General features: G+C 50.1%; 1 protein-coding gene and 1 non-coding gene across 2 annotated transcripts in view; one reads left to right on the forward strand and one right to left on the reverse strand.

Moving 5' to 3' along the window:
- Positions 1 to 12,298, forward strand: part of DPP6 (dipeptidyl peptidase like 6) — an 859,550-nt gene that overhangs the window by 76,091 nt on the left and 771,161 nt on the right. The window lies entirely within an intron of this gene.
- TRNAR-UCG lies at positions 11,486 to 11,570 on the reverse strand. The gene has a single exon. It is a non-coding gene; the product is annotated as a tRNA-Arg (tRNA).

The following is a 12,298-nucleotide window of genomic DNA, read 5'->3' on the forward strand; positions in this document are numbered from 1 at the left end:
ACAGGTCACCTTCCCTCAAGCGGCGCCATGGGCTTGAGACACAATCTGGGGCCAGGCAGGAGTGAAAGGCCACAGCTTTGACCGGCTCCGTCAGGTAAGCCGCTGGTACCGTTCACAGTGGGTTAACCCGAGGTGTAGCTGATAGTAGGCAGGTGTCTTTGTATTGTACTTGGCCGGGGGGGGGGGGGGTCCTGCATTTGCTCCCGTGGAAGCATGACCTTAGGGCTTGCTGTTTTCAAACATTCCGTGTGAAGTAGCTTGATTTGCTTGTTTCCTCCTTGGTGATTTCTCCCCACCCCAAAGTTAGATGGTTGGTTAGATGCTTCTAAGGTCCCCATCAGCTTTCAGACACATTGCCTGGTTCAGAATGAGCGTCTGCATGTGTAAGAGGAAGAGGGGACAAGAACACACGCGTACACAGAGTGTTCAAATACGTTTGGGTAAGAAAATATTCTTCCATTCCTCCTTTCTCTTACCTGTCTTGTTTTCCTCCAAGGCTCCCCTACTCCGGCTCTCTGCCCCGAGGGTCGGTGACAAAGAACCCAAGCCTCGCGTCCTTCAGTTTGCATCCAGTCCCACTTCGGGGCGGTCCTGAAATCGAGGACCCTGTGAGCAGAGACTCGGGTCGGAAGCTACCAACTGTGTCCTTGGTGCTCGTTCTGCTGGCGTTGAGCCAGAGAGAGCCGCGCTCGACCCAGCAGACCAGCACTGAGCCCTCGCAGGGCTCGCCCGCTTGTCACTCTTGAGTATTTTTATTGCTGGAGCCGAAACTAATCCTTCCTAATGCACTGACCCTTCGACCGTGTCCACATGAGGGGTCACGTTTGGATGAATATTTTTGAGTCGTATTTCGGGGAATTCAATGCCATTAATTCAGTGTTCCTCTTTGTTTCGCAAACGCTTAATACCTACTGTGTGTCAGACACAGAGGCGGCGTGGAGGTGACCGCAAGGCACAAGATCGAGGTACACAGAGGGAAGAGCAAACGTGTTGGACCTGAGAGAATGGAGGTGCACCCCCAAATAAAGAGAATGTGGTGGAAGAAATAGGGTGCGTAGAAAAGCAAGGGTCTTCGCTTTACAGAATAATTATTTCGCTTATGAAAGGAGCCATCTGTGAGGCCACCCTTAGGCACAGGGCTAGAGAACAGATCGTTGAAAATAGGACCAAAAAAAAGCCCCACAAAGCGTCTGGAAACTTTAGCCTGTAGACACTTCTTAGACACTTTCTTAGAGAATTCAGGCAGCTTGAACTAAAAGAGAAAATACAGCACACTTGCCAGAAAATACTACGGTCATAGTTCTGTTTCTTTACTTGGCAAAGTCAGCCTAACGTTTCCCTGCAAGGTCTTGGTGAAAATAAGAGTTTGCCTGTACCTTTGCCTCAACATCAAAATCATTAAAAACGTAGATAGAAGTCAAGATGATTTTCTTTAAGTCTTCACTGAATATCCCTAAAAAATGGATGAAAGCCATAGAGATGTGGAGGCTTTGAAGTCAAAATGCTTGAAATCAAATAATGGGCCCCCCACTCACCAGATGTGTGATCTGGGGCCACTGATGGCACCTGTCAGCCTTAGTTCCGTCATCTGTAAAATGGGAGCAGCGATAAGACTACTCTCCAGAGCTGTTACAAGAATCAGCAAGGTGATGCCTGAGAAGCTCTTGAATAAGTGCTCAGCACATAGAGGATTTTCAGGAAACTTCAGTCACTGTTTTTCTTGTTTTTATTTTTCTTACGGTTATGCCCTACAGCATGCAAGGTGTTGGCAGGTGCTTGGACGTGGGACTGGAGCCCGGCAGGTAGGGTTGTCGCAAATACACGTAAGCCAAGACCCAAAGTCAGTGTTTGTGGAAGAAAGACAAGCCGAGCCCCCGCGGTAGGGAGGAGAGGGGAGAAGGGGAAGGACTTCGGGACCCTGCAGGGTCTCAGAGCACAACTGTTACAGTGGCCAGTCAGCTGAATTAGTCCTCGTGGGTCGCTTCTCTGAAAGACAATAATGAGGAACCCTATCCTGACCGACGGCATCGCAAACAGGTGCGTTCCTCTCCGGGTTTCCCTGCCAGAATGCAGGGGAGTCACGAAGGTGCATCGGTCAGAGTGCACTCATGCATTTAACACTAATAATAACAAGTAACGTATTTTGTTAAAAACAGCAAGGACTTCAGCTTCAGTGGAAAAATGTCTTAGAAATAATTTGTCAGTCAAAGTGAAAGGTCTGGTGTTCAGCCAGGTTGGGAGCGCGAGAAACCATTTTCATGCAAAACGGGGAAAATTCTCAGCATTTGCCAAAGTTGAGCTTCTCGGAGGTCATGATGGAGGCTTAAGGACCACTGTCCAAGAGGAAGGGGTAAGAGGCCGGGGGGTGTCCGTGGGGACTTGCCGTCGTCCAGCGGCTGTGCTTTTGGTGGCCTGTGGGGGCGGAAGACGGACCCCAGGCAGACCCCTCACCCCTGCCTCCCGAGCCTCTCAACATCCCTGCGCTCCTGTCCAGCCGTCGTGGCTTCTGCTCGTTCTCTCATCACCACTGCGCCTTAAATGCAGAAATCTTCAAGTGTCCTCTCCCTTTTTCTCCCTGTCCCCGGTTTTCCTTACCACCCAAAGCCCAATGTGGCAGTGTGGGCTTAAGTGGCACCATCATGCCGTCATCACAAAGCTGGACCGCGGCCACACCTTCTTGTGAGGGGTGCTGGGGATGGAGTTGTGGGCAGGGGAGAGGCAAGAGGAGGCCCTGGCGGGTGACAGCCAGCCGTCTCTGCCACCATCGGACTGCCCTTCTCTTAGATGACATGTGTAGTACTAATTCCTGGGCCACCACATCCATCTCAGGTATCAGCCCCTCGAGATAAGAGCTGTGACTGGTTTATCTCTGCCTCCCCAGTGCTCGGCATCATTTCTTAACGTGTCATCTTACACACACACACACACACACACACACACACACACACACACACACACACAGTATACAGGTGAAATTTTGGGCAAGGCATGAGATCTCTGAATGTTATTCCCGGGTTTGTGACGGAGTGTCTTCATTCTTAGGTCAGAGCCTTTTCTCCTTATGTCTCTGGCTACTATCTGATCTATACTCTAATTTAAGAATTTAAGAGTCTTTATTGTAAAGCACACAGGAAGAACTCTCCGTAGACCCGCGTATCTGGGCAACACCTGTGGAAATGAAAGCCAACGTTAAGACAGGTGGGAGCACGGGAGGAGGGGTGTCACTGCCTTTCAGATCCTGGGGCCCCGAGAAGCAGGCAGACTCCTGGGACATAATGCCACCTCGGGGCACGTGTGACTGTCAGGGCATCATTCTCCTCTTCCTGTGGCAGCAAAATGAACATTCTGGAAGTAGAGATTCCCGTTCCACTGGTTTTGGCATGTGCATTCCTGGATTAGGAAGGAAACCAGTAGGCAAAAGTGAGCGTGCTGACCCCACTGGCTATATCCGTTTTGTTCTTTCTTCCACGCATTCCCCTACGAGGCCTTTATGGTTTTAGAATTCGAGCTCTCTGAATGTGAACCTTTTAGGTGTAGCTGCGAGTTCTGATCTCATCTTTGGTTCTGTGACGCCCCGCTCTTAAGAGCAAAGCTGTGATCCGTGGCAAGGAAGTTTGAGTGGTTACCCCCGGGGTCTCTGTCACCGGTCCCGTGGCCGTGAGGAGTGAACACTGGGTCTGTGCATGCTCAGTGCGACAGGTGTAAGGGCCTGGTTGAAAGTGATCACTCACTCCTTCCAGCAACTTCCATCGAGCACCTGCTTCCTGCGCTTCCTGTGCTGGGGCAGGAGACATTCGGGCAAGCCTGTCCTGCAGTGCAGACCTGCCTCCAGCATTGTGTCTGTGCACATGATGTGTCCTCGCCTCCTCTGATGACAGCGGAAATTCACGTTCCGAGTGCACTGTGCCTTCCCTCGGCCGCATGGATCTCATGACAGGGCAGGAGCAGGGTGACCCGGGGGAGGCGAGGGGATTGCAGGACGTGTCTAGCTTGCATCTCTTTGCTCGCTTTCCTGCTCTGTCTCCCTTTCCTCATTTGTGAGTCGCCTTGCGGGGAACGCATTGGCCGATGGTGTCGGGACATCACCCTCTCTGTCCCCAGCTCCACCACGGAGGGCTGCTTCTGTCCCAGGAAGACTAACGTCACAACTCCCAGAGGGGTCTAGGGCATCCCCAAGCCAAACGTGTGACCAGTGGCTGTGGGGACATCAGTGTCATCATTACCAACTTCACAGACCCTCTGCCCACACTTGAGGCCAGAGGGGGAGTGCCCTTGACCTTTACCCCGGGCTGCAGACAGGAAGGGCTGTGGTTTTGTTGTGCCGTTTCTTTAGTTTACGCTTGTGCTCAAGAGACGGCTTTGACAGGTGTTCGCTACTTCCGGTGGCAAACTGAACATTCCAAAACATTCCACATTCCAGTAGAAGACTGAACGGAATAGCAAAGAGGAAAGAGACTATGTGACATGTTGGGGAACAAACTAAATGGCTTAGATGTGGCATTTGACAACTTGGGGTGGGTGGAAAAATGAACCTCTCCTCTCGCTCCAAAGTTGGTGAAACTGTGATTCTGGAACAATCTATATTCCTGAAAGTACCTGAGTAGGAAAATCCTTTACTTCCAATCCATGCCTGTCCTTTGAGGAAAAATCTTGGTGGAAGAAGAAAATGAAAGATGTTAACAGGCAGTCTATAACTCTCTCTCTCTCCCTTCCAGACATCTGAGAAAACACAAAGGTAATTACTAACTTCTCTTTCAAAACAAAACACTCAAGGACGCCTGGGTGGCTCCGTTGGTTGACTGTCCGACTCTTTGATTTTTTTTAAATTTTTTTTTTTAACGTTTATTTATTTCTGAGACAGAGAGAGCATGAACAGGGGAGGGGCAGAGAGAGAGGAAGACACAGAATCTGAAACAGGCTCCAGGCTCTGAGCTGTCAGCACAGAGCCCGACGCGGGGCTGGAACTCACGGACCGTGAGATCATGACCTGAGCCAAAGTCGGACGCTTAACCGACCGAGCTACCCAGGCGCCCCAACTCTTTGATTTTGACTCAGGTTGTGATCTCACAGTTCGTGGGGTTGAACCCCATGTCAGGCTCTACATTGAGTATGGAGCCTGCATGGGATTCTCTCTCTCCCTCTGCCCCTCTATCCTGATTACGTGCTCTCGCTCTCTCTCGCTCTCTCTCTCGCTCTCCTCTCTCGCTGTCTCTCTCGCTCTCTCTGAAAAACAAAACAACACAATGCAAAACAAAAGAAAAACACTCACTACATTGTTTAGAAACTACTGGCACACGTGATATCTGACGTCTGACCTACCTCCCTTCTGCTGAAACTCGATCAACCCCTTTCAATCACAGTCCCCGTTGGGAACAGAAAATACACCCATCTGTCACTCTTTAAAGACATCTTCACGTAAGAATTGCTTTCACACTCATTCCATGCAATCATGCCTTCCTGCGAAGTTCTCCGAGCCTCTGGTCTGTTTGTCCAGGTGGAGACACAAGTTATCTTCCTGTTTTCTCATGGTCTCCTCTGAACTCCTTCCAAGATCTGTTCGTCTTACTTCTGCAGGGCCCCAAACTGAACATGGACTTTTTAATTAAGATGTGACCCAGCCGGCATTTGCTTAGATCTTGCAGATCGGAAACTGTGCCCCGAAGGAAAGATTGGGCGGATACAAAGATTTGACCTCCTCGTCTCAGTCCAGACTTGAAAAGAATCAGATGATTACCCAGGACACAGAACACAGAACCACAGAAATCACACCGAGTGGAGTGCTATCTCTGTCCAGGTCAATGGCATGCCACAACATTAAATTCAGCTTTTAGCAAGAATCATCGGTGAAGTTTTCCTTTCAAATCCTGCAAGCTCTGGATTTTTTTCATGCACAGACAAATTTATCCCAAAGCTTCCATAGAGGATTTAAATTTCAGCAAGAAATATTTCTTATGAGGAGAACCCATCAGGCGGTTTGTAAGTTCCTGGAGCAAACGGCCTTATTATTTCGTACTTCTCTTTATCCTGTAGAACACCTTGCACAGAGATGGGTTTATAGAGTTGGTGTTCAAAAGCTTTCTCAAATCATTTAATTTGAATGAAACTTCAGAAAAAAAGGGGAAAAAGATTTACTGTAATAAGTGAGTAATAAATGCGTTTCTAGTAAAGCCACATGGTTCCAGAGTAAAGTCTGTTTGGTGTGGATTGATTTGTTTAGTATTCCGTAGGTGCAGCTTACTTAGAAAATAAGCATCTTTCTTTTTATCTGTCCAGATGTCATTTATTGTTGGGTAACAGTTGTAATGCACCGATTCCCAATCTTTTCTGCAGAGAAGTGTCTCCTTGGTAAGTACCACATAGAATCAAACAGACCTGGGAAAGGATCAAGTCGGACCGATATATTTTTTTTTTTTTTTTTGGCTCATGGGAAACTAAACAAAATGTCAACCGTATTCTGTTTCCGTTGGGTTTCCTTGCGTTATCTGCTAACCCCAGAGCCTTGACATTGGTGTGGGCACAGCGGCAGGTGGACTGGTGCTTGGTCCCGGGTACTGACCTCCCTTCTCACGGTGGGTTGTCCTGAGCTCTGTGCCTGGGAGGACAGGCAGGACTTTGTTCCTCTGCCTCCCCTGGTACCATTGTTTTGTTGTCTGATTTAAATACGGAGTTCAGTACGTAGGTGTGTGAGTGCAGCATAAATAATACGGTGTCCTCCTTCAGAGCCAGCGGCCACCGTCCGGGGAGCCGCCGTGATTTACGAGGAGGGAGGCAGCCTGTGGGGTGCTTTGTCATCAGCCAGTGTGGAGCTGGTCAGAGAGACGGGCCTGGGGGGGTGGGGGTTGGCGGGAGGGAGGACAGGACGCACGAGGAGGACTGAACTGGGGTACGGGGACCTGAACATTGGAAGTCATTGGAACATTGGAAGTCAGTCCTAAAAAGCACACCGGGAGTCGTTCCACAGCCGCCCCCTAATTACCCTTTGTCCCTGGAGGATCCCGGGGAGCGAGGGTGGGATTTTCTCAGCGAACTTCATCTTCGGTGGGTGGCTTTTCCTGTGAGTTCTTTCCCTTGGTGGAGGAAGGGGGGCACGGAAAGGCAATGTGTCAACGTGAGGGTGGCCAGAAGCTGGTGGCCTGTGCTCCGCTCTCGGCCAGGAGGACGGGCCACGTTGGAGCTGCCCGGGCGTGATGGTCGTGAGCTGTGCCTACGGGCACGACCACTAGGTCCCTCCTGCTTGCAGCCCATCCGACAGTGGAGACCAGCTTGTCCGGCCTGCCGGTTAGGGAGGGTCTGCGGCTGTGAGTGTGAGTGTGTGTGTGTGTGTGTGTGTGTGTGTGTGTGTGTGAGAGAGTGAATGGGGCAGATGGACAGAATTACCTTCATTCATCTGACTGAGGATGGGCGTTTGCACTTTGTTTTTAGTGTTCCAAGTTCTGATGTCAGCTAGCCTTTTCCAAACTTGACTGTCACCATGATTGCTGAGGGAGCCAAGGGGGAGAGGGGTCAGGGAGGGGCCCGGGGAGGTGGGAGGAGGACGAGCGGTGACCTCCGTCTGGCTCACCCGCCTTCCGTTGTCCGGATGGGCAGGTGCAGGGGGTGGACGTGCTTCTTCCCACGGACGGGACCTTGGGAGACGAGGGGTCAGGAGGACTCCCGCACACGGTCGGGGGGGGGGGGGATAAGTGAATCCCAGAAGTGCAGTCTCCACGAGCTCTGAATTACTGTGGACGTCGCATTGCTGTTCCCGGCACAGAGCTGAGGAGTCGGTGGAAGGTGTGGCCAGTACGATGCAGGTGCACCAGCCAGGGGGCAGCAGGGCTGGGGACGGCCAGCTGCTCGACTCATTAAACGGGATGTCTTCCCCCGGAAAAACCAAAGCCACATCTTAACCTGGTGGGAGAGTTGGTGTGTGTGCCCTGAGAGGCGTCTCCCCTTCCGGGTCACAGAGATCACCAGCCGGAGGGAGGGGGCCGGCGACGTGGGGCTGGAAGGCGCCGAATGGACGGAGGTGCCCAGCACCGTGTGAGCGTGTCAGAGCTGGTGAGTATGTGCGTGTGGACGCGTGAGCATGTGTGTGAATGGGAGTGAGTGTGAGCAGGTGTGCCTATGGGCGCTCAGGGACAGGAGAATTCCCTTTGTCTCAAATCTTCGTAATCTTGGCCGAGGTTTGGGGACGGTGCCTCCCCTCCAGTGACCGTCCCCAGGCGCATCGCCTGCAGAATGACAGAGCTGCGAGCCTCAGAGCAGAGCGGTCAGCCTGCGCACGTTTAGCACATAGTTTCATTTTACTTATTTGGGGGAGGGACTCTTCTTCATTTTTTCCAGCCCTTGTGAGATGTAACTGCCGTATGACCTTGTGTACGTTTAAGGTGCGTGAGCGATGGCCTGATGGACTTGGGTGTCTTGTGACATGGCGAGCCCTCCGTCACCTCACGCCGTCACCGTTTCTGTCTTAGCGCGTAATTTTAAAACTCACCGAAGAACACGGGAGGAAGGAGTGACTTCCGAGTTTCTTAAGCCTTGGAAAGGTAGGGTCAGAGTCCCGTTTTAGGGTTTTCCGTTATCGGCCGAAAATGGATTCACATTTTGTGTGCGTTCTGGGTTATTAAACTCTCGAGAATGTGTTTGGGCACAAAACGTCAGGATACAGAGCCCACAGGGAATGTGCAACGGTGCCTACAGCAGTAGGAGGGATGGTTCCCCAAAGGCTAGAGAAAGAAGCAGGTGTTTGCAGAGCACAGGTACAGAAGAAATGCCTGCAGCTGACCTATGGCAGGGGGACTGTGGTCAGCACCCAGAAGAGGCAGAGCGGGGGGGCGGGGGTGGGGCGGGGGGAAGAAAAGAGCCCACATAAGATTTTGAAAGGCGATGTGGCTCACTGCCTTTTGAGGAGGGCATTGTGACGATTCTTACCTGTCTCTCCCATTAGGGAATCAAATACTTAAAAATATTTATATTTATTTTAGAGTGATCTTTTTGGTGTTGTTTTATTGAAAACAGTAAAGAAGGGAACCTGGGTGGTTCAGTCAGTTAAGTATCCGGTTTCGGCTCAGGTCACGATCTCGCGGTTCGTGAGTTCGAGCCCCGCGTCAGGCTCTGTGCTGACAGCTCAGAGCCCGGAGCCCGCTTCGGGTTCTGTGTCTCCCTCTCTCTCTGCCCCTCCCCTGCTCGCACTCTGTCTCTCTCGCTCTTTCAAAAATAAATAAATGTTAAAGAAGTAAAAAGAAAATAAACAAAAACCCCTCCAGTTCCTACTTAATGTTTTTCTGAATTCAATAGTTTACATTGTTACAAGAAAGTCAACATTCAAGCAAAGCTATAAAAATTCCCCTGTAAATGTTTTTAGTGACTCTTCTCATAAAATAGTTTCTTTGTAGTAAAAACACGAATGCAAACCAGTTTTTAAAAGATTTGGCTTTCTGCAGCAGGGATATTTGGTCTTCTTGCCTGGGTTCAGCTAATGTACATTTCCTGAGAGCCTCTGGGCTCTGGCTGTACTTGTGTGTGTGTATTTTGTCCAACCCCATATGTGCTCATTCAGTGCCCAAGGGACGCGTTTTGACAGAGTCCCCATGAGTCGCTCACTGCCCATCAGACAGCAGTCTGTCATGGCCGTGCTGACTCCAGGACTAACTTGTGCTCCGAAAAATTCTCTCTCTCTCTCTCTCTCTTTTTTTTTAAGTTTATTCATTTGAAAGAGAGCAAGTGTGAGCAGGGGAAGGGCAGAGAGACAGAGAGAGAGAGAGACAGAGAGAGAGAGAGAGAATCCATTTTATGTATATGTACATGCATATGTGTATGTGTATATGCACAAGTATATATGTACTTGAATATATCAATATCAATATCAGTATATCTATATCATGAATAGGAACATATTCAAATATATATGAACGTGTATGAGAATACACACACACACACACACACACACACACACACACACACACAAGGGCTTCAAGAGTATTGATTCACTGAACAGATGAGAGCATGTTGGCAGAGACATTGGATCCAGCATCAAGATTGCTCCTGTCATCTTCCAAACACACCTTTAGGCTGTCCTTCTGTGACTTCCTCGAGGTTGACGTTGATACTCGTTGACCCTTTACATCACGTGAATAAAAAATAACCGTGTGGGAGTGATCTGCCCAGGGCCCGGCAGTCCTTCGGAAAATCTGCCTCCGGGATTCTTCCAGTTCTGTGCCTGACTGACGCGTTCTCTGTGGGGTTCCAGCCTCGGCCACGAATCCCTCGGCAAACGGCACCTGGCGACCGTCACCCAGGTTGTACCTTTGGAGATGTGCATGCACACGCTCCTCTCACTCCCTCTCCCCTGCATACAAGGGACTTCGTCCCCATGTCTGTGAAAGGACGACAGAGGCTGAAAGAGACATTGTGTGAGTCGTTCGCAGACTCAGACCGCCTTCGCGACCTCATCCGTTCATCCTTCCACCTTTACTGGAGGGGGGCTGGTCCTCCTTTGTGTCCCCAAGATCCCCCTGGGGCGGGTTCTAAACCACACTGAAAGCAGATCACAGTTAATAGCCCGTCCTTGTCTGCCACTCGGCGCATCCCCTGCCTGCACTAAGGACAGGACCTCATGCTCCAGTTCCAGGCGATCTTTGCTAAGGCGTTAACGGTGACTGTTCTAGGAGCTGCTGGGGAGGCTTGATGTCCAATCAGTTTCTTCCAGCAGGGGATTCTTGGAGATACTTGTATCACCGCTGGTGGGGCAATGAGCCGACGTAGAATCGTGCTATACAATGCTAGACCTGGAAGGGGCCTTGCACACCTGTATTTCAGCTCTTGCCTCTTACAGGTGGGGGTAAAGAGCTCTCTGGGCTGAGTGAGGGGAATTCGAACCCAGACCGTGTCACTAACCCCAGCTCGGTGTATTTCCTACAGCCGCCTGTTCCCCTAAAAGAACAAAGCTCTAATGAGGGACTACAAAAGTGTGAGTGGTAGTTTTAGGAAGGAAGTCCTTCTCTCAGATCGTGCCACATGCTAGCAACTTCCCTGCCAACTCCAGCCACTTTCGATAAAAGTTGAGCTGTAATATTCAAGGAATAACGGGGTGTGTGATAGGACACTGGACTGACGTTCCCGGGGGCTGGTTTTTAAACCATTTTGGTACCCGACATCAAATTTATTGTTAGCGACTTTACGGATATGTGACATAACTTCAGTGCCCTGGCGAGTGGAATGTAGGAGAGCCATCCATCTGATCGGGAATGACGGTGGCTTTAGACTTGTAGAATATACGGAGCTTGAGAGACTTGCCTGTGCCTTTAATGGTTCCCCAACATCTGCTGGAAGTTGCCCATAAGTCAGTGATTTAAACTTAATTTTTCTGGTGCTTGTTTCTTTAAAAAACATTTTCTTAAATGTTTGTTTATTTTTGAGAGAGAGAGAGAGAGCGGGGAAGGGGCAGAGAGGGAGGGAGACACAGAATCCGACGCAGGCTCTAGGCTCTGAGCTGTCAGCACAGAGCCTGACATGGGGCTCGAACCCACGAACCGGGAGATCATGACCTGAGCCGAAGTCAGACGCTCAACCGACTGAGCCACCCAGGCGTGCCCCTGTTTCTTTTTATTAAAAGCTCTCTCCTAAAAAATCTAATTTCATGGGAATTTTGATTAGTTACGCAGTATTTTTTTTTCTAAATGAAATACAGGTCAAAAGTGGTATTGACTTCAGGTATGAATTTCATTTTGCTTTTTGTAGTGCTTATGAAAAAATAAAATTTCCCCGTTGCACACTTCTCTTCCCTGCAGAGAATTTCCACTTACCTGTTTTTAGATGATGCTTAGAGGTTTTTAATTTGCCCTAAGCAGGCATTTGGTGCTCCTCAGGTGAAATGTAATTCAGCATTACAGCTGGCTACTTCGAGTCTGCCTTCTCCGTAGGAGATTTCCAGAAGCTATAAAAATAAATCGTCCTTTAAATGTGTAAGTAAAGGCAGGAATCAGTCTGAAGGGGATCTGGGAATCCGAGAATCGGAAGACCCGTGTCTCCGGGTCAGCACGGACAGTGTGACACTTCAGGGTCACCCGGCAGAGGCCAGGGATAGGGCTCTGGGCTTTCTACCAGCCGAGGCAGGGACGGAAGGCCCTTGCTGGTACTGTTGACAGAAATCCTGGGTGGGAGCAAGCCCTCCACTCTCGAGGCATCTCCTTGTTGGTGGAGCCCAAGGTGGTGTCTTCGTGGGGTTCTCATTTATTTGTTCGTCTCTTCCTTCCTTCCCTCCCGCCTGCCTTCCTTCCTTCCTTCCTTCCTTCCTTCCTTCCTTCCTTCCTTCCCC

Source organism: Panthera leo, chromosome A2, assembly GCF_018350215.1.
Source record: "Panthera leo isolate Ple1 chromosome A2, P.leo_Ple1_pat1.1, whole genome shotgun sequence".
Classification (NCBI taxonomy): domain Eukaryota; kingdom Metazoa; phylum Chordata; class Mammalia; order Carnivora; family Felidae; genus Panthera; species Panthera leo.